Genomic DNA, 23275 nt, shown 5'->3' on the forward strand with positions numbered 1-23275 from the left:
ATCAACAGGCCTGCAACAGGGTTTTCTTTTTGTACAGGATTGTTTTCTTTTGTGTTCTTTTATATATTATGCCGGCTTAGTTTAGTAATGTTATTATTACTTATAGCCTGTATTGTGATATGGTATCTGTGACATGCACATGCATTTATATTTTGTTCTAAAATAAGTTCTACTACTTACTTTTTTGTTGGCTGCTTACTAATACGTGTAGTGTTGACAGGGGCGCCGCTAGGGGTTTTGGGCCCCATGAAAAGAATCTTTACAGGGCCCCCAACACAGCGGCAAAAATTTTTGATGCTATTTTACATACAATTATGCATTTTAATGGTATTTTTGACTATCATTACCATATTTGTGAAAGAAGAACAGCATGACAGTTGACATGTACAGTAGGGGAAGAACTGAGCACTCTGAATACAATGGAATTCATTTTGAGTAATTTATTTGCTGCACCACTGATTCTTAAATTGGAAATAAACTCTTCCATGAAGAAATAGCAATTATAATCAGTGGAGAGAAAAAAATCTCAGCAAAAACAAAAACGCCATCAGAATACAAAATGGCCATATATGATTTCTCATCATTTAAGTGGAACTTAATATATGAAAGAATGGCAAATATATAATATAACGTTGCCGACTGAGTCAAGCTTCCTTTTGCAACCTTTCAATCACTGGTCCTTGCTCAACTCTTCTCACCCAAAGCCCAACGCCGAGCCTTCTCATGTGCAAAATCACTTATCAGGTCTTTGAAGTCCAGCTTTCTAGCCAACTGACTCTCAATTGACAGCATGGCAAGACTGCAAAGTCTTTCCTGAGACATTGTGGACCTCAAATAGTTTTTTATCATTTTTAGTTTACTGAACGCTCTCTCACCACCAGCAACAGTAACTGGCAGGGTGCAAAATATGCGCAAGGCGATGCACACTTCTCCAAAGATGCTTTGCAGCTGCAGCTTACAAATTGCATTCAGGAGTTCAAGAGGGGACAGGTTAGGGGGGAAGTTGGCTGCATATACACTGTTTAGGTGTCTTACTTGATTTTCAAAATCAGGAGTAAGATCACTAGAATACTTTGTGATCAGTGGTTGGCACACAGAAGAGATTTTGCCCTCACTAATCTGCCCAACTTTCAGAACAGCAGAAAACTCGTTGACAATATGTGCAATGCCCCGGAACCTAGTATCCAAGTCACTGATGATACGGTCCATGGCTGTATAAAACACAGTGTTCCGAAACACTGTTTCTGAACTCTCCTGAGTTGTCTCCTCTTCAGCGGTTTCATCATGGAATCTCCGCCTTTTCTTCTGGCGGCTGGACTCCTTGCTTAACTGAGGTGTAACATTCATTTCCCCAGCTATCAACTTTGCCTCAGCTAGGAGAGTGTCCCATGCATCTCTTAGAGACTGCATCTCTTCTGTCAAGTCTCTGATATTGGCTGCTTCTATGTCAAGTGATATTTTTCCTGACTGGAGAATAACATTCCTGTTGTCAATACTTTACAGTACCTTCAGCCAGACAGTGAGAAGAACAACAGCATCAAATGACATGAAGTATTTCCTCAAACCATTAGCTTCTGATCTTGCTTCACTGGTGAGACTTTATGTCATAACTATGCTATCAAGGGATTTGAGGACAGAAGGTAGGTGCTTGGCCACAGGTTTAACAGCCTCAATCCTTGCACTCCAGCGGGTATCAGATAGGCGATGCAATGAGCAACCTGTTTGCTCTTTATAGATGGCCCAACGCTCTGGGCTGCCACTTACAAATGTGTACAGGCGATTTATGCAGCCGAAAAATGTGGATACCTCTGGGCTTGACTGTGCAGCATGCACACCAACAAGATTTAATGTGTGGGAGGCACATGGTGAATAAGTAGCCAGCTTGTTTTTCTTCAGTATTTGAGCTTGGACTCCCTTTATTTTCCCTGACATGTTAGCCCCGTTGTCATAGCCCTGCCCTCTGCAATCACCGATGTCTATCCCATGGTCACGAAGAACTGCATGAATCATCTCTGCGATCTCACTCCCCGTCTTTTTGTGAAAATCCCTGAATTCAAGGAACCTCTCCGTAATTTCCCACTCATCTTTTTCTTTGTCATATTTAACATACCTTAGGAGCACCACATTTTGCTCAGTATGGGAAATGTCTGGTGTGGCATCACAGATGACAGCATAATATATGGCGTCCTCCCGTTCCTGCAGAATTCTTTTCAGAACTCGTCTTCCACATAAGTTGATAAACTCATTCTGACTGTCAGAGCTAAGATAATGTGTTAGCCTGGTTCCTTTTCCTTCTTTTTGTTTTTGTTTGTTGTCCCTGATTTTTTTAAAGTGCTCTTTCAGCAGAGGATCATAATGTGACAAGAGCTCCAGTGTGCCTAGGAAATTGCCATTATGAATGTCATCTAGGTCTTTGGTTTTGCCCCTGAAAGGCAGGTTTCTTGAGGCCAAGTGTAGGGTTACGTCTAAGAGTCTCTCCAAGATGGCTCTATTTTTCTCTATTTCTGTTTGCAACTCCTTATTTAACAGAGAATCCACACCTCTATCTTTCATTACAGATCCTTGCAGATTTTTCCATCTTAAGTAGCAATCTCTATGTGCCTCACTCCTCTCATGGACTGGGAATTTATTGTACATTCGACGCCAATCCACATCACACATTTTATACCCATTTTGACTGGTCAGTGCACTAGTGGAAGGCTTTTTCTGTACATGGGAGAAAAGCACACATGGTATGCAATAAAGTGAATTATTACTTTGACTAAAAGTCAGCCAGTCTCTGTTTACCTTTTCTCTTTTATTTGCTGCCTTTGTATAATTCAGGTAGTCAGGGAATGGCTTCCCCTTTGAATCACATGGCATTTCTACTTCTTTCTCTCTCATGGCCAATTTCCTTACTATCTTCTCCCTATCCTGATCAGTTAAAGCTGCTGGCCAGAAACCAGGGTCATCAGTCAAATGATCTTCTTCCCTTTCAAAGACCTGAACATCAGCTTGTTGTTCTTCCTGCCTCTCTGTTGTCTTTCTGGCTCTTTCTGTATTCAGTCCATCCTCCTCTGAATTCCTTTCAACTTCTTCGCCCTCACTCTCTGTCGCCTGTGTTTCTGCACTCTCACTGTCATCTGTACCCTCTTCCATCTCTTCCTCCACTTCCTCCACATCCCTCCGACAAACCAGAAGAGGGTCCTGGACCTGGCTCTGTAGAGTGTACATGACATACATTAATTATATAGGATTTCCTATAATATAACTATTTGTAATAGCATAGTCACCAACATGTAAACTTCTCTGATTGGACTGAGAGCAGTCACCCCAGTCTGCTGCACACACCACAGATGTTCTCCTCTGTTCTTACTGCACGTCTTCTATTTCATTTTTTAAAAGGGTTTATGCTTTTTAAACCATTAAAATTGTTCAAAATGCCTTTTATTTTATTCATTTTCTTAATGAATTACCTTCATCTTTGTATTGTTTTGAGACTGTAGTAAAATGTATTATATTTTGTATTATATTATGTATTATTATTATTATTATTATTTCAACACACACAGCTGCTCACCTCCTTCCTCATGTGGGGGCACTGGGGCTGATTCAGGGGCAGGGGGAGTTGGGGGCTGACAGACAGCTGCTGCAGCTTCTGGTGCACTTGACTCTGTTCAGAACGAGGCATCATTTTCACAGAGGGGAGATCAACTATTATTGAATAAGAACAGCTTGATAAATGTTTGACTGGATTGATTATTTAACTAATATAGCAGTAAAATGTAAAAATCCAGAGTTTTCTTGAGCTAACATGGTGAGAAAAGTGAGCTAGCTTATAGACCACAGACAGGGACAAAGTTAATATCCATAACTTTCCACCACAACAAACCCACCTTTTTTTTGGAAATACTGGGTGACATATTGTCGACCCTTCAACTCCTTCTCCTCTCTTAATTTATTTTCCTTTCTTTTTTGGCTGCCTGATTTTTGAGGCATACTGCTGTCTCCTCCGCTTTGCCCGCTGTGGCCGCCGGTGCGCTACCGCAGCTGATCCAGTCGGACTGAACCATTTTACGTAAATAGAGGGGGGGAAGGGGGGGCCCTGCAGGGGTTGATGCTTCCAAAACAGATAAAGGAATTGTTACCAGGACATGGAAAATAAAACATGTGTGATTATATGTTAGTTAATAACTTAGTGTCATTATTTTTTCTGTATTATAATTTCATCATCATGAGGTGCCTCTCTGGGCCCCCCCTCCATCATGGGCCCCTAGAATCCGTCTCCTTTACCCCCCCTTTTCGGCGCCCCTGAGTGTTGATATTGTGTATGTTTAGTGTTTAATATTCATTAAGGATGCTCTTGTTATATGGTTACCAAATATAGGAATTCAAAACTAATAATTTAAGATTAATAGAAGAACCTAGGGCCCTGCCCTCTTTATTATAGGGGTAAAAGGGCTACATTAGCTTGAGTATTATGCAGACCAACTCCAGAGGGTTCAGGCTTTTTATTGGGAAAGGGCTCAACTCCAAGACTAGATTTCAGTTCTGCTAAAGTTTTGGTCTCCATCATTTTCCCAGGAGTATCTGCAACGTTGTCACCCCAGTGTGCGCCTGCTAACCATGTTCCCCCCTTAATTTTGCTCCAGCAGCAAAATGCTGTCCAGAGAGTTGCTGGTATATTGACCCTTTTTTGATTTCTGTCATCACTGGCAATCGCTCCAGTCACAACAAAAGCTTTATGATTGCCCGCGGCGTCGCAGCATAATTCATCCATCATATTTTTTACGGCTAACTCCATTCTCTTCCAGCTCCCTTCGTTGAATGATTTCTCTTGTGGCACAATATTGGTCAGGGTGTATGTGGATAAAATTGCTTCATCTTTTGCTTGACCACTTGGAAACAAATGCCCTCTATTAGTCGTCCCCCCATGATTTTTGTAGTCATTTTTGAAAGCCTGACTAGTTCCAAGCTGCAAAGAAGAGAGAAATCAAGGTTTATTTAAGTTGCCCGCTGTAAAGTCATTCTAGTTCAATATCCAAGTAGCATATTGCATCATTAACAACAGCTACTATTTTAATTGCATACTTATTTACACATAGTAACAGTTAACTAAAGTCCTTATTTTGGTTACAAATTAAATATTAAATTACCTCAGTGTCAGACCACCATTTTGTTTTGTCTGGTCTTTTTCCTGTGTGTACTGTGTATATATATGCGGAAGTTCTCATGCGGCACCCTCTTGACACCGTCTTTCGTTGTTTGGCATAAGGGCTTGTAGCGATCAGGGTTGTTAATTTCCCCCTCAGCCAACACTCCTGGTATTTCCGGTGGGATTTTATCCAGGAAGAATTCAGCACAGTCGCTGACTTTGTCCACCACCTCAGTGGCTGTTAGTGGGGTCGGATGCATGTGTAATTTTTCTCAGTCATTTCAAATTGGTGTTAAAGTTTGGTTTTCACTTCTAAGTTGAAGTTTAGGGTCTATAGAAAAATTGGAGCCCGAGTGTCAAACACACAGATAAAAAATGGCCTCTAGGGGGCGCTGCAAAATATGTAAACTGCTACAACTTTTGATTAGATTAACCAAATTTAACAAATGAGGTATGTATGGATTCAGAATTAAAAGGAGAAACTCGTATGCTAAGCATTTGGTGACCAGATAAAAATAAATACACTTTTAGCCCAAAATATTACATGGACACAAGCGAAATTATGCTTTTTTAAAGATAAAGTCTGAAAATATCCTCACAGTTGCTAAGGAATTTTACTTTTTAATGTTATTTCACAAGTCAAGACTGTGTGGTGATTAAACTGAAATTGAAATGCTCCTCACTCTTCTATTCTATGCCCTAGGAGGCGCCGCAAAATGTAGTAACAGCCATGAACTTTCTATGTATTGATTTAGGATCAGGTGTCTCAACTTTTTTCAGTCAGTCAATCAATCAATCAATCAAGCCAACAAGCCATCATTTTATTCACAAGAAATTTTCACAAAAGAACTTTATATCTGGAAGAAAGTAAATCAATAACAATAAGAAGATAAAAAATAGTTTTTCTGGCATTCAAAAAATGAACAGAGGACCATAGGGCTAACATTTATTCTGAGAACTTCACTCTACAATGATAACTATAATTTACTTCTTTGATTTATTCTATGTCAGTCTTAGAAGTTCTGACATGTGCAGTTGCACAGACTTGTGCACTTTAACTTCGCCTTCATGCACTTGCACCGAGAACTGGCAGGTCGACTTGTACAAGTACTTGTACAACCACACTTCACATCTAGTTGGAATACGTCTTTGGCAAGTGGTAGCGTAGTCCAAATGGGAAGAGGTTTGCTGTCCTCTTCTTTCCACCCATGGTCAGTGGGGTTGTTGTCAGGCATTATAGACCTAAATGAATGAATACATAAATGCATGGTTTTTTTGTGATTATATAGTACTCAAATCCATACAGGTGCATACTTACATGTGGGCTGTTGTCCAGATGCTTGCTTGGAAGACACTCCTTTTGAGATGTAGATCCAAAGCATCCATTGTTGGGGGGATTCTTTCAACATCCCTCGTCTTCTGTGAGAATAGCCTCATTCGAAGAAGATCAACATCATTTTCCTCATTTGATTCACTGGAGTACAGCCTACAGACAAAGTTTACTGCAACTTCTTTCAGCCTTGGAGAGGTTTGGAATGGAGTCTCAATGATGGTTGCGAACTCCTCTGTCAAGTGTGGAACTTCGTGCATCAATTTGCAGCAGGATCGCTTACCCCTGAACTTGAAAGAAGATGTGCTGTCTGATCCCGTGAATGCGTGGAAGAGAGCCATGGCTTTACATGTTTCTGTGCCCAGTTTTGTGGCGAGAGTGTTCAGGGAGATCAATCTTGATGTCTTTCCAGTTTTGAAGCAGATCCAGATTTCTGCAGTTGCATTCAAAGCCTTGATATGATGGAAATTACTCAGCAGGATTACGACAACATCTGTGTCTCCAGTATAGACCATCCCAACTGATGCTGTTTGGAGGGCATGGAGAAGATGCACTAGGACACGAGTGTCAGCTTCCTCGTGGTTGCAGCGATCCATTGGAGGACTGTTTCCAACATGGTGGACGCAATCATCTGCTGTTATGTAGACATCTTTGTCATCTGGGAACTGTCCATATGTTACAAGCGCAGTTGACAGGAATGAAAACAGTTCTGTCTTATTATCCTCATTTGCCAGAAATGCCTGCCAATCTCTTGGGACTTTGGCAGTGCCAGAGATGCGTTGTCGGGTGTCTGATCCTCGCTTTTCTCTTGTTCCTCCTTTGATTGTCAAAGCACGATACTGGTCCCAGACGATGTCCACTCGTGTTGATCTTTTCAGGTCACGTTGAACTCTTGGGCAGAACACCTTGTCGAAGTAGGACTCAAAGGTCTTCCCTTGGACAGTCGTGCCAGGCAGTGAATGGATAAGTGCTCCACCATCAATGACAATGAAATCATAAAGATCTGGTGCAACTATCTCCTCACTGTCAGATATTCCTCCACTCTTAGGATTCCCCAGGATGTAAAACAACATATCTGATTTCGTACAGGAGTTGAGGGATCCTTCGCATGACAATGCAGGTGGGTATGGAGAAGACTCGTGGCAGAAAAAATCTTCCAAATTCCCACTCCGGCTTTCCAGCACAATGAAAGCTTTCCCATAAAGCTCTGCATGACGTTTGAAGTGCTGCATCCTCAGTTTAGCTGCTGTCTTCTTGCGTGTTTTCTTCTCATGGAACAACATCAAGTTGTTTCGCTTGATCGGAGCTGTCAGTGGTGTGTCATGTGAGTCCAGCACATTCTTTTTGAAGTTGTTGTACTGCTCTTGTCCCATTGACTCAACTTTAAGGACCGATGCTGCAGCGGCTGCAGACTCGCACACCTTGTTATCTAAAGTAACCAGGTCTTTACTGCTCTCCTCAAAGGGATTCCCATTGCTGAGCAACAGCTCCATCAGGTCTTTGGTGTGCCGTTGAAAACGCTGCTGTGATGCTGATCCTTCCTCGTGATGAGGACGCCATTCGGAGTCATCACTGTCATTTACAGTGGTAAACTCTTCCAGGACGCGGCTGATTTCCGGGCCTGTCACAATCCAGCGTTCCAACATGTCCGGGTTCTCTGTGAGGCCATTTATGCCACCCACTCCTTTCACCCTTTTGTTGGCTTGCTCGTGTGCTTGGTCAATCGGCATAGCTGAAAAGCGTCGATTGCTGCGAGTTACCGTCCAATGTCCCTTTTCGAACTCTGCCCGGATACTATCTGGGAGACAGTCCATGTCCTTTATAAAGACTGGAAGCCACCGGGCATAGTTATGATGGTCGAGAGCAAAGAACAGAGGAACAAGCTTCTGCAGGGTTGTGACCATGAGTTCGATCTTCCGTTCGCGATGTGCTCGTATGAACATGAAGATACTCTGTTGGTACTTGTACACAAGCAGCCAGAAGGAGAATGTTGGGCTCTCATGGGCAACTCTCTCAACCCAGTCTTCAAGGACCATCTCAGTTCCACTGTCCTCATAGGCTCGCTGTAGAAGGCTGTGGAGAACCACAACAGTAACTTGATGGGCATATCTTGTTCTCATTACATTGGATGCCTTCAGAAATTATGTGGCTGCTGCCACTGAATTCACTAGCCCAGCTTCTTTCAGGGCTTCAGGCCATCCTGATCCACGCAGAAGATCTCCCATGGTACTCCACAAAGCCATTTCAATGTGGAGCCCACCTAACATCACCACAAACTTGTCTTCTCCGAAGATGTCAGGGAAGGTCCACTGCATTTTTTTTTTGCAAGGTCATACAGGGGTTGGTCCACTACCATCACAGGGACTTGTTGTGGGTTGAGGTGCTCAGTGTTTTTCTTCACCAGGTTCATTCCATGGTGAATCATTTCTGGGGTTGCTGCTTTGTCATGAAAAAGTGGAAGGAGGGCCTCAATGCTTTTTTCCGGCTGTCCAACAACATCAGATCGAGCAGCATGGAATGAAGACCACATTGTTGGAGTGCCACTTTCTAAATCAGAATTGACATAGAGGATGTCATTTACTGCCTTCATCCATGCCTCCTCATGCTGTCTCTCTGCATCAAATGAACCTCTCACCACTGGCTGCACAACTTTAACTGGAGGTTGGGTAACAAGATTCCGGCCCACAGGTGGTACAGATGTATACGAATGAGGCAGGATGGGTCCTACTATGCTGCTTTCTCCTGATTTCTTTGAGTTGATTTTCAGACATTCTTGGTGCATATGTAGGATCCATGGACACAAGAAGCAGAATGACAAGAGCCAATGGACAGCCACCAGTCACTGATGACATCATCACAGGCTGCAGATCTGCAGAGCAGGAAAACAGTGAACCTGATGAGTGGATCTAACAGCAAGCAATTATTTTTATATATCATAATATATCATATTGATCAGAAAAAACAGATAAAGATAGAAAAAATGTTTTTGTTTAAGTATATAAATTGTGAATTCACAAATATGCAGATACAGAATATATAATATAAATATATGTGAATAAATCTAATTCTTTATCTGATCCATTATTTATCAATGGATTCGTGTGAGCGTTAAAATCATTGTGTGTAGGAGAAGATAGTGAAACCAGGTTGACAGAGTTGGTGAAGAGTTAAAACTTACAGGAACCCAGAAGATATTTGGTCTGGGTTCTCTGAATGAAATGGTCCAACAGTCGTCTCTGTTTCCTTCTATCCTTTCAAATGGATAGTAGACCCACCAACTCTGCCACTGCAAAAGTAAAAGGAGAGAATCTTCTGAGCTTTTGATGGAGCAGACCTACTATATATGAGCACTCCATTGTCCACAGTTAGAGATATCTGTATTTCAGTTTTGAATAGTCACAACTGAAATACTGATATCAGCCGTGATGTCCCTCAAACGACTCGACTCAATACACATCCCGAATGACCATCGCAGATATCCCTCATTCAGTTGTGATAGTCCAAATGAAAGTTGCAGATATCTCAAACTTCCTTATGACTAGTTCTAACTGTTTTACATGATTTTGCTCATGTGAGGCAAATGCTTTTTTGGGACAAGAGCCAATGGGAAAATTTACATTGGCCCAGCAGGTGGGGGGTGTGCGATGCGACTTCGGTGCAGCAAAGAGGTCTGTCTGTCTCTCAGGTAGAGGTCTGTCTGTCCCTCGGGTAGAGGTCTGTCTGTCCCTCGGGTAGAGGTCTGTCTGTCAACTAGAGGTCTGTCTGTCAGCTAGAGGTCTGTCTGGCTCTCAGGTAGAGGTCTGTCTGTCTCTCGGGTAGAGGTCTGTCTGTCAGCTAGAAGCCTGTCTGTCTCTCAGGTAGAGGTAATCATAATTATAATAATAATAATAATAATGGATTGAATTTATATAGCGCTTTTCTAGACACTCAAAGACACTTTACAGTGAAGGGGGGGACCTCACTAACCACCACCAGTGTGAAGCACCCACTTGGGTGATGCACGGCAGCCAATCGGCGCCAGGAAGCTCACCACACACCAGCTTGAGGTGGAGAGTGAGGGAATTAATGAGTCAGCCAATTATACAGGAGGATGATTAGGGGGCCAGATTGAATGAGCCTGGTTGGGCCAGGACACCGGGGAAACCCCTACTCTTTGCGATAAGTGCCCTGGGATCTTTAATGACTTCAGTGAGTCAGGACCTCGGTTTTTACGTCTCCTCCGAAGGACGGCGCCTTCCACAGCACAGTGTCCCCGTCACTGCACTGGGGCATCGGGATTGATGTTAAGACCACCCGACACCACTTACAGGACCTGGTATTCCCAGGCGGTCTCCCATCTAAGGCCCCACCATACTTAGCTTCCGAGATGAGACGAGATCGGGCGTGTCCATGGTGGTAAGGCCACCAGGTCTGTCTGTCTCTCAGGTAGAGGTCTGTCTCTCAGGTAGAGATCTGTCTGTCTCTCAGGTAGAGATCTGTCTGTCTCTCAGGTAGAGGTCTGTCTGTCTCTCAGGTAGAGATCTGTCTGTCTCTTAGGTAGAGGTCTGTCTGTCAGCTAGAGGTCTGTCTGTCTCTCAGGTAGAGGTCTGTATGTCTCTCAGGTAGAGCTCTACTATCTTCTGTCTGTCTCAGGTAGAGGTCTGTCTGTCTCTCAGGTAGAGATCTGTCTGTCTCTCAGGTAGAGGTCTGTCTGTCTCTCAGGTAGAGATCTGTCTGTCTCTTAGGTAGAGGTCTGTCTGTCAGCTAGAGGTCTGTCTGTCTCTCAGGTAGAGGTCTGTATGTCTCTCAGGTAGAGCTCTACTATCTTCTGTCTGTCTCAGGTAGAGGTCTGTCTGTCTCTCAGTCAGAGGTCTGTCTGTCAGGTAGAGGTCTGTCTGTCAGGTAGAGGTCTTTCTGTCTCTCAGGTAGAAGTCCACTATCTTCTATCTGTCTTTCTGTCTGTCTCACTCTCTTTCGTCTGTCTTCCTTTCTGCTGTTTTTGGTGTTCCATAAACGGCTTGAACCTTGTAGCCGCACTCCCCACATATACTGCCCCTCCCCCCAATGTAATATACATTCTATATTATATAATATTGTGAGGTGTGTACGGTTGATGGCTGGTTCAAGCAGCGGAGGTAAGAAAAAAAAGAGGTCAGCTGTGTGAGGCTGCTTCTGCTTTATTTTATTTTTTTAGATAAAAGTGGCGGTGTGGTTGCACCACCTGCACCACCGGTTCCGGTGCCTCTGGATTAGGGATATCTGCGATTGTCATTCAGAATGTGAAATGAGTCGAGTTTTTTAACATACCACATAGTGTTTATTTATTTATTTATTTTATTTCAGGAAAATGCACATTAATAAACATGTACAGCAGTACACGTAAATGTGCCAGATTGTAGCCCGGGGGCTAATTTCCATCTGTAGTCCATTAGGCAGGTTAGGCAGATGTTGCAGTACAAATGACAAACGATATACAATAGTAAAATTTGCTATTTAAAACAGGGAGAAACAGAAATAAAGAAAAAGAAAAACAGGACAATTCATTAGTATGTGTTAAAACGGAGACACAATTCATTAATATGTTCTACTGGGCTAATACGGTACAGCATACAGTTATAGGTGGTTGCACATTTGGTTGGCTCTAAGGCAGACCTTTACTTGGCTCTTGAAGGTGGCCAGAGTGGGACATTCCCTTATAGTCGGGGGTAGTGGGTTCCATAATGTGTTCCACTACCTTTAATAGAGGTTTTTTAAAAGGAACAGCTTTGGTGATCCGAGTCTGTCTGTATTTAATAAACTCTTGCATTGGGGGTGGCGCCAGGCCGTGTAGTACTTTATAAATTAAGCATAAAGAGGAAGATTTACAAAAATTATCAAAACTCAGTAAGTTATATTTCTCTAAGATGTTGCAATGATGATAAGAGAAGAGTTTTTTTGAGAGCCTTTTTGTACAGAATCTCAACTGGTTTTAGGATTGTAGAACCTGACATAGACCAACTGGTGATGCAGTAGTTCTAATGTGAATGTATCATTGAGTGCAGAAACATCAGAGCAGCTGCATCTGACAGGGATCCTCTGATTTGCTTGATTGAATTTGAAAGATTGAATTTACTTTTTATTGGATATCATTTTAACATGGTTTTTGAAAGAGAGTCTGGAGTCTATAGTCAAGCCTAAGTATTTTAACTCATTAAAGATCCCATGGCATGCTACTTAATGGATGCTTTAATATACATATTAATGGGCCCCCAACACAGTATTTGAAGACGCTCCCAAAATTCAGCCGTGTTGCAGAATTACAGCCACTACGAGCCAGTCGCACATTGAGCTTTCCCCAAACGCGCCGTTCCAGTGTCTGTAGCTTTAATGCAAATGAGGAGGAGAGAGGCGGGTCAAGGAGGAGGGTGGGGGTGTGGCCCTGAGCAGCTTGCGACCACGGTACCATGCGCTCTGTTTACAGTGGATGTATCGCAATGGCGAGGCACACACAGCCTTTGGCCGTGTTCTGTAAATATTCTAGAACACTCCGGGTGCTCCGGCGGGAGTCCTGGAGCTCTATATCTGAATAATATCATATTATACATAGATATCTATATCATATAATATATATTATCACGGCCAAAAGCTGTGTGTGCCTCCAGACGACTGCGTATGAATCTCAAACGACTGCGTCGGGTTCTCCGACGTCTCTGCTTCTACACCTCCACAACAATCTGAAGTAGATTGAACCACGACATGGAGGAGAAAGGGATTGTTGCCCGCGATTGTTGACCGCGATTGTCTCCCTCCGGAGCCTTGCTGCCCGCTGCCGAGGGACCACCGCCAAAGCCAAAGCTCCTTTCCCCCCCAATTCCTTCTCAACCATGGCTGAGATAACCCCCACTACGAGTCTCGTTTTGGAAATACCAGAGCTGTCAGAGAACCCGACGTGTTATGCGCCATAACACCAACGTTATCCAAATAACAAAGAAATGTACAACACTTGCGTTACAGTGGGCGTATTCACACACACACACATATGTGGCGCTCGCACGGTCGTAACTCATTGGGCAAAGCAGAGAAAGTGGAGGTAGCATGTCCCCCGCATTACGACATACAGGGAAAATTCCAAAACATCTGTGCATCTGAGTTTCGTTTTTCCAAAGGCGGAGCAGAATGCCTAGTGTTCGTTCTAGCTACTATGGGACCATAGGAAGGCTAGGGGAACTCATATTAATGTTAGAAAACCTCAGAAAGTGACATTTTCATGCCATGGGATCTTTATCAACTTCCAACTCTTCTGTGCCCAAGAACACCCCAGATTGAAAAAGCATAGTAGTTGAAGGTTGCTTCGACAAGTATAAACAAACAGTTTTCTTTGCATTTAAGATAAGCCACGATCTGTTGAGCCTTGAGTTTGTATGTGTGTAAGAGCTGTTGAGAGCACACGTGCAGCCTCCTCAGGATTTTTTGCTTTAGTAAAAATTACAGCGGCATCGCTGGTTCCCGGCTCATACCTGCTGGGTGGCCCGTAGTTGAGCTGACGTTGGCACAGTGTCTCCTCCTCCTCAGGTAGCGGTGCGGAGGTGAAAACAGTGTCAGGCGATAGGAGGCGATCTTCGGGCCTTAACTGCTGCATCGGCCCTCGGTTGCTGTTCAGGGGTGGTGGAAGCAGGTGTTCACCTGGCTCCCGCTGTTGCATCGCTGGTTCTCGGCTCGGTACAGCTGCATGAACCGCCGGCATCCAGATGGTGGTGGTCAGGTTCAGCGCGTCTGCCCCTGTAGTTGTTGCAGACGGGGGCAACAACACATTCCTGTATATTAAATAGGAATGTGTTTTAAATAGTCTACTATATAGTGTTTGACCACGCGGAGATGCCGGAGTACAGAAAGATCATCCTTAATGTGGCGGACAGGTGTGTCCCATTCCTCAACAGACAGAGAGATCAGGGGCCTTCTGGAGGAGCCTGAGCTCTGGTTGAGACCCTCCTCCTGTAGGCCTGCCATCCACCGGCCTCATAGCGGCCGTCATCTCCAGACAGTCCCGCGCGGCGGGTCTCAACCTCACACCTACGGGATACGGAGCACACGACCCAACATGCCACGGCCTCATGCAGGTTGGCTCAATTGGTTGCTTCGTGTTTAATACCAACATGCAGTCCTATATCACATTTACAGTCCATTATCACACTTATAATCCTTTGCCACTCTTAAGAGTCCTCTATCACATTGATTGTCCGTTGGGACATTTACAGTCTGTTATCACGCTAAAGGTCCTTTGAGATCGGACGCCCGGCCCTAGCGAATAAACCATGGCGAAAAAGTGCATTACATGTGAAGCAAATGTTTTATAACTATTTTATTGACCGACAGAGTCACGATGAACAAATTTGTTTGTGTGTGTGTGTCTCTGTCTGTCTGTCTGACAAGTTATAGGTGAATTTAGCTAGAAAGCTTTATTTTTTTGTCATATCCAAAAAACATTTTCAGCACCTTAAAAGTTGTCCAGGAATCCCTCAATATCCACGCATTATCATGAAATGAACAGTACTACGTTTGATGTTTCTGCTATGTGTGTTTGTGTAAAGTTTTTTGTGTAACATTGTAATGGCTCCAATTGATACTCTGGTGGTCAGGGGTCAAGATTCTATACGTGTCACTGTTGCTATGAAACCGAATAAAGAACAAAGCCATCCTAGTATTGATGCAGTATTTTACCCGTCCATGTTACCAATGATTTCCTAACAATAGAATATTCACCTGGTTTGATATATTCTCAAATAACGCAACATTGTCTAATGCGAGCCTGTCTCCCTCTAGTGTGTTTACAGCAGCACTGCAGCACAGCGCGGTCGCTAGTCCACCGGCTCGGTCCCACCAAAAGCTTGGTCACCTCTTTATATATAGATATTAATGCATTTTATCATTGTGTTAACTAGACCATACAAGCGCATAAATACAGACACATATATACTTATATAGATATCATTTTATATCATACAATTATATATATTTGTAATAATAGTAATTTATATATGTTTAATAACATATATTGATATTTATATCTATATATAGGTCTACAGCTATGTAGATATAGATGTATTATGCATATATTGTGTTTAATCTTATGAGTGACTGAAGGTGTTATGGAACAGGACGTGGGGACCCAAGTGCTGAACACAGGGAGGCAGAGACGGGGTAAAGGAAACGGGATTTATTGGTAGGCAGGCGGGTAGTCAGGCAGCCAGGGGTCCGGTAACAGGCAGGCAGTCAGGCAGGCAAGGACTCGACGACAGGCGGGTAGTCAGGCAGGCAGGGGTCCGGTGACAGGCAGGCAGTCAGGCAGGCAAGGACTCGACGAAAGGCGGGTAGTCAGGCAGGCAGGGGTCCGGTGTCAGGCAGGCAAGGACTCGACGACAGGCGGGTAGTGAGGCAGGCAGGGGTCCGGTGACAGGCAGGCAGTCAGGCACGCAAGGACTCGACGACAGGCAGGTAGTCAGGCAGGCAGGGGTCCGGTGACAGGGGGAGAATGGGTAGACGTAACGACGAACTGGCGCCGGCTGATAGGAGATCCCTGGCTGAAGTAGTTGATTGATTGGTTGATATCTATATTAGATATAGATATATTATGCATATATTATGTGTTTAATCGTAAGAGTGTGTGAATGATGCTGACAAGTTCCCTCTTGTCATAGAGGTTCTTAGCCAGAATGAGTCTTGTAGAAATAAAGGCCACATAAAAGTAACATGTCCTTATTTGGCAGTGACAACCAAGAAGTACATAGAGAAACAATGAGACAGCATGATGTTATCCACATAGCTATATGGATAACATCATGTTCTCTCATTCCTCAAACTGTAGGCCCTACATTTGAGGAAGGTCAAGAAAAACACCAATGACTACCGTCGCCCAACCGAGAAAAAACATTATGAAATTTGTGGTTTAACTGTTTTAAGTTATGTGCCTTTGTTGTTGGGTTTACTGTACATTTGGACAGCTTGGGACACAATTTGCAATGGAGTTACCAGGAAAGTGAGACAAAGATCATAGGATGATAAGTATTTTGCTCAAAGCAGAAGCTGGAAAAATTTATAGAAATATATGTTAACTAGAAATATCAGTTTAGTATTACAATATGTTAACTAGACCATCTCAGTTTATATTACAATATGGTAACCAACTAGTAGACCATATCATTTCATAGTAATATTAAAGAATGTTAACTAGACCTCGTCAGTTGACAATTGGCCACCAGGCAGCAGAGATTAAGAAATGAGGCCAAAATAAAATACACCCACGGGATACGGAGCACACGACTCAACATGCCACGGCCTCATGCAGGTTTGTCCATTGGTGGCTTCGTGTTTAATCCCAACATGCAGTCGTCTATCACATTTACAGTCCTTTATCACACTTATGATCCTTTGCCACACTTAAGAGTCCTCTATCACATTAATTGTCCTTTGTGACAGTTACAGTCCCTTATCTAACCAAAGGTCCTTTAAGATCGGACGCCTAGCGAATTACCCATGGCGAAAAAGCGCATTATATGTAAAGCATTTTTTTTTTCAAACTATTTTATTGACCGACAGAATCCCGATGAACAAATGCGTTAAATGTAAAATGACCTTTACAGTCCCATGACACACTCCTTTACCACGCTTACAAACTATCGGTCCTGTATAAAGTATTTACATCGGCTGAAAGGCCAATCTGTGGCATTTTCCAATTGACATTTCATTTTTCATTTATTTATTTAAAGGACAGTGCACATTAATCTACATTTCTGTAAATGTGCCAGTGTTGGCCAGCAGGAAATTTTTCAACTACATGTTAAAGAATACACACACAAACCGATAACAAAACCTATAACATGATAACATGAAACCATGATAAACTTGCTGGTGAAAAAGACTGATGGAATCAACACTCAACCTGTACTTCGCCTAGCGAAGACGAGCTTAGGTTCCGTCCTTTCAACAAGCTAGCAGTCTTTTGGAGAAGGTTTGTCTCCAATACTAAACTGTTGTGACTGTTACAACTGCACATGTTATCAAAACCAACATTTATTTACGTCTGCATCAGAATTCATATTTGTAAATTCATAATTGGTTTATTTCTATAAAACATATTTGAATCTTGTTCTGTATATTCGTAATTGAGATTAATCTGATTCAAATAATTGCTTGCTGTTAGTTGGACATCCACTCATCTGGTTCACTGTTTTCCTGCTCTGCAGATCTGCAGCCTGTGATGATGTCATCAGTGACTGGTGGCTGTCCATTGGCTCATGTCATTCTGCTTCTCGTGTCTATGGATCCTACAGCCACTGAGGTGGTGAACGAAGTCGAAGAATGTAAAGAATTCTTCCTAGGAGGAACCCCACCAGATATACCAGGAGTATTGCTTATGGGGAAAAATCGGAACCAGAATCGCTACAAGCCCATATGCCAGACATATACAAATGTCAGAGGCCCTAGGCCTCTGACATTTGGCCCTAGCCCTAGGCCCAACTGGACTAGCTCCACTCTCCCGTAGGTGATCTTTGAGGATTCAGTTCTTATCAGTAGAAGCCAGAGCAGATTTATCACCAATAAAAGTCGGAAACAAGACATGTTTTGATCGCTGTCCGCATCAGAATATAGCGTTCTTATTTATGAAGCGCAAGCACGCGCACATTTAACACCAACACTTAAGATCGTGTCTCCGAAACAGAAAAACAAACATGGCCAAACAGAGCTCCGGCATGCGTGTCAGCCGCTGAGCAGCGCCAAGTGTAATATGTTAACTAGATCCTAATATAATTGCACATGATGTTGTTCAGTCTGAGGACCCGCCCTGTCTTCTATCAATTTAAAAGAGGAATCAAAGGGATGGACCAACGCACTTGTGGTTCATACCGCTGACGACTGTTGTGCCATTTCATTCAGAGAACCCACACCAAATATCAGCTGGAATCCGGTGAGTTTTTAATGAACTCTTCACTCTTCCACAACTCTGCCAACTTGGTTTTACTTATTTCAGCTAGAATTTAAACATTCGCACGTATCCAGTGATAAAATTCTGTAAATACAGAATGGTAAAGAATTGGATTTCTTCACATCTGATATAAACATGGGAAATTGCGTGTCTGCATCAGAATTCGTATTTTTAAATTCACGATTGGTTTATTATCACTGTTTTCCTGCTCTGCAGATCTGCAGCCTCTGATGATGTCATCAGTGACTGGTGGCAGTCCATTGGCTCTTGTCATTCTGCTTCTTGTGTCCATGGAGCCTACAGCCACTGAGGTGGTGGACGAAGTCAGCGACTGTGCTGAATTCTTCCTGGAAGGAACCCCACCAGAAATACGAGGAGTGTTGGAGCAGGGGAACATTCAGGACCAGAATCGCTACAAGCCCATTTGCCAGACATATATTGATACCAGGAGGTTCATGACGCTCTATGACACAGTTAATAAGATCCCAGTGTTTTCTGCATATAAATACACAGGGCACAAAAAAGGGAGATGCACAGACAAATGGAAGCCTGAGCCGGGGGTAATTTAATATTTTATTTGTAACTAAGATGACAGTATATGTGATTAAGTATGTAACTAGTATATTTGGTTGTAAATTACAATATATTAAGTTATTGAAATAATAGAAGGAAACCTAAATAAACCATGAATTCTCTCTTCTTTCTAGCTTGATGCCCAATACCAGTCTTCAGAAAAGGACTATAAGGGTAGTTCGTATCATAAAGGCCATTTGTTTCCATGTTTTCATGCAAACAGCGAAGATGATCAGAAATCCACCTTCATGCTGACTAATAGAGTTCCACAAGTTCCCTCATTCAATAACGGAGGATGGAGTCAAATGGAGAAACTTGTCAAACTTGTGATGGATAATTACTGTTTAGACCAAAACAATAAGCTTGAGGCATTTGTTTTGACTGGAGCGTTTCCCAGTGATAAAAATATGAAAAAAACCGAGGTCAATATTCCAAAAACTCTCTGGACAGCATTTTGCTGCTATAGCAACGTTCTGCATAAGTGGTTTGCATGCGCACACTGGGGTGCCAACGTTAAGGGAATATTGGAGGCCAAAACTGTGGCAGACTTGAATTCAAGTTTGAGAGTTGATCCCTTTCCTGATAAATGTCTCCACACTACAGATAGTGAGTTGCGTACTGTGTTTAGCAGTATAACTCCTAATCGTCCTTCCCCAAAGACTCATGTCCGCAGGAAGGCAGGCAAAAGGTTAGGCAAAAAGTCACGCAAACGGCCACGCAAATGGCCACGCAAACGGCAACAGTCCCACGGCAACACCCTAAACAGTTGGCCGCTTGCTTCAAAGACGTAATTACTTGGTGGTGTAATGGATAGTACCTCTTTCTATTTTAGGACAGTACTACCAAGTCTTCTTCTGGCTCTCTCTGAATGAATATTTCCATCTTTCAGCCCACATCTTTGTATGAAATTACAAGTACTTTTGTAAAAAATAAAGCAATAGATATTGAGTGTGTCTACATATGTTTTATTATCTCGTGACAGATATGTGGTCCTCTTAGTTAGAAGGAAAGGTGATTCATATCATGAATGATAAACCTCTCAGGGTTAGGGGTTCTATTTCTTGTGTAGCTGAGTAGAGCAAGTAGAGCAAGGCACTAACACTGCAGGTTCAATGGTTTTATTCCCTGTTTGTAGTTAACATTTAGCTGAACTTAAAACCTTGGAATGTAAGGAGCTCTCCATAACAAATTCTAAACATTGAGAAACTTTTTTTAAAAAGCCACATTACCATAAATTGTTCCTCAAAGTCCGAATACAACGTTCGGATCACTGATTGGTTGCTAACTGCAAAAAGCCACCCCTACAATCGTTCAGATCACTGACTGGTTGTTAAAGGAGAGAGTTCCCGCCCATACCAAGTTCGGATCACTGATTGGTTGTTAACAAAGATTGTCCCGGCGTCCACTGTACGTTCAGCCTTCGTATGACGAAGACGGCGTCAGATTCAAAGGGATTGAATCTGACGCCTGAGCTCTGGTTGAGACCCTCCTCCTGTAGGCCTGCCATCCACCGGCCTCATAGCGGCCGTCATCTCCAGACAGTCCCGCGCGGCGGGTCTCAACCTCACACCTACGGGATACGGAGCACATGACCCAAAATGCCACGGCCTCATGCAGGTTGGCTCAATTGGTTGCTTCGTGTTTAATACCAACATGCAGTCCTATATCACATTTACAGTCCATTATCACACGTATAATCCTTTGCCACTCTTAAGAGTCCTCTATCACATTGATTGTCCGTTGGGACATTTACAGTCTGTTATCACGCTAAAGGTCCTTTGAGATCGGACGCCCGGCCCTAGCGAATAAACCATGGCGAAAAAGTGCATTACATGTGAAGCAAATGTTTTATAACTATTTTATTGACCGACAGAGTCACGATGAACAAATTTGTTTGTGTGTGTGTGTCTCTGTCTGTCTGTCTGACAAGTTATAGGTGAATTTAGCTAGAAAGCTTTATTTTTTTGTCATATCCAAAAAACATTTTCAGCACCTTAAAAGTTGTCCAGGAATCCCTCAATATCCACGCATTATCATGAAATGAACAGTACTACGTTTGATGTTTCTGCTATGTGTGTTTGTGTAAAGTTTTTTGTGTAACATTGTAATGGCTCCAATTGATACTCTGGTGGTCAGGGGTCAAGATTCTATACGTGTCACTGTTGCTATGAAACCGAATAAAGAACAAAGCCATCCTAGTATTGATGCAGTATTTTACCCGTCCATGTTACCAATGATTTCCTAACAATAGAATATTCACCTGGTTTGATATATTCTCAAATAACGCAACATTGTCTAATGCGAGCCTGTCTCCCTCTAGTGTGTTTACAGCAGCACTGCAGCACAGCGCGGTCGCTAGTCCACCGGCTCGGTCCCACCAAAAGCTTGGTCACCTCTTTATATATAGATATTAATGCATTTTATCATTGTGTTAACTAGACCATACAAGCGCATAAATACAGACACATATATACTTATATAGATATCATTTTATATCATACAATTATATATATTTGTAATAATAGTAATTTATATATGTTTAATAACATATATTGATATTTATATCTATATATAGGTCTACAGCTATGTAGATATAGATGTATTATGCATATATTGTGTTTAATCTTATGAGTGACTGAAGGTGTTATGGAACAGGACGTGGGGACCCAAGTGCTGAACACAGGGAGGCGGAGACGGGGTAAAGGAAACGGGATTTATTGGTAGGCAGGCGGGTAGTCAGGCAGCCAGGGGTCCGGTAACAGGCAGGCAGTCAGGCAGGCAAGGACTCGACGACAGGCGGGTAGTCAGGCAGGCAGGGGTCCGGTGACAGGCAGGCAGTCAGGCAGGCAAGGACTCGACGAAAGGCGGGTAGTCAGGCAGGCAGGGGTCCGGTGTCAGGCAGGCAAGGACTCGACGACAGGCGGGTAGTGAGGCAGGCAGGGGTCCGGTGACAGGCAGGCAGTCAGGCACGCAAGGACTCGACGACAGGCAGGTAGTCAGGCAGGCAGGGGTCCGGTGACAGGGGGAGAATGGGTAGACGTAACGACGAACTGGCGCCGGCTGATAGGAGATCCCTGGCTGAAGTAGTTGATTGATTGGTTGATATCTATATTAGATATAGATATATTATGCATATATTATGTGTTTAATCGTAAGAGTGTGTGAATGATGCTGACAAGTTCCCTCTTGTCATAGAGGTTCTTAGCCAGAATGAGTCTTGTAGAAATAAAGGCCACATAAAAGTAACATGTCCTTATTTGGCAGTGACAACCAAGAAGTACATAGAGAAACAATGAGACAGCATGATGTTATCCACATAGCTATATGGATAACATCATGTTCTCTCATTCCTCAAACTGTAGGCCCTACATTTGAGGAAGGTCAAGAAAAACACCAATGACTACCGTCGCCCAACCGAGAAAAAACATTATGAAATTTGTGGTTTAACTGTTTTAAGTTATGTGCCTTTGTTGTTGGGTTTACTGTACATTTGGACAGCTTGGGACACAATTTGCAATGGAGTTACCAGGAAAGTGAGACAAAGATCATAGGATGATAAGTATTTTGCTCAAAGCAGAAGCTGGAAAAATTTATAGAAATATATGTTAACTAGAAATATCAGTTTAGTATTACAATATGTTAACTAGACCATCTCAGTTTATATTACAATATGGTAACCAACTAGTAGACCATATCATTTCATAGTAATATTAAAGAATGTTAACTAGACCTCGTCAGTTGACAATTGGCCACCAGGCAGCAGAGATTAAGAAATGAGGCCAAAATAAAATACACCCACGGGATACGGAGCACACGACTCAACATGCCACGGCCTCATGCAGGTTTGTCCATTGGTGGCTTCGTGTTTAATCCCAACATGCAGTCGTCTATCACATTTACAGTCCTTTATCACACTTATGATCCTTTGCCACACTTAAGAGTCCTCTATCACATTAATTGTCCTTTGTGACAGTTACAGTCCCTTATCTAACCAAAGGTCCTTTAAGATCGGACGCCTAGCGAATTACCCATGGCGAAAAAGCGCATTATATGTAAAGCATTTTTTTTTTCAAACTATTTTATTGACCGACAGAATCCCGATGAACAAATGCGTTAAATGTAAAATGACCTTTACAGTCCCATGACACACTCCTTTACCACGCTTACAAACTATCGGTCCTGTATAAAGTATTTACATCGGCTGAAAGGCCAATCTGTGGCATTTTCCAATTGACATTTCATTTTTCATTTATTTATTTAAAGGACAGTGCACATTAATCTACATTTCTGTAAATGTGCC

At 42.8% G+C, this 23275-nt stretch overlaps 1 long non-coding RNA gene across 1 annotated transcript; it reads left to right on the forward strand.

Annotated features, from left to right (window-relative positions):
- Positions 1–18315: 18315 nt before the first annotated feature.
- LOC307091185 lies at positions 18316–19923 on the forward strand. Its single transcript, XR_013812710.1, has 3 exons — positions 18316–18384; positions 18619–18962; positions 19110–19923. It is a non-coding gene; the product is annotated as an uncharacterized lncRNA (long non-coding RNA).
- The last annotated feature ends 3352 nt before the right edge of the window (positions 19924–23275 follow it).

Source organism: Pollachius pollachius (genome assembly GCF_949987615.1).
Source record: "Pollachius pollachius genome assembly, chromosome: 20".
Taxonomy (NCBI): domain Eukaryota; kingdom Metazoa; phylum Chordata; class Actinopteri; order Gadiformes; family Gadidae; genus Pollachius; species Pollachius pollachius.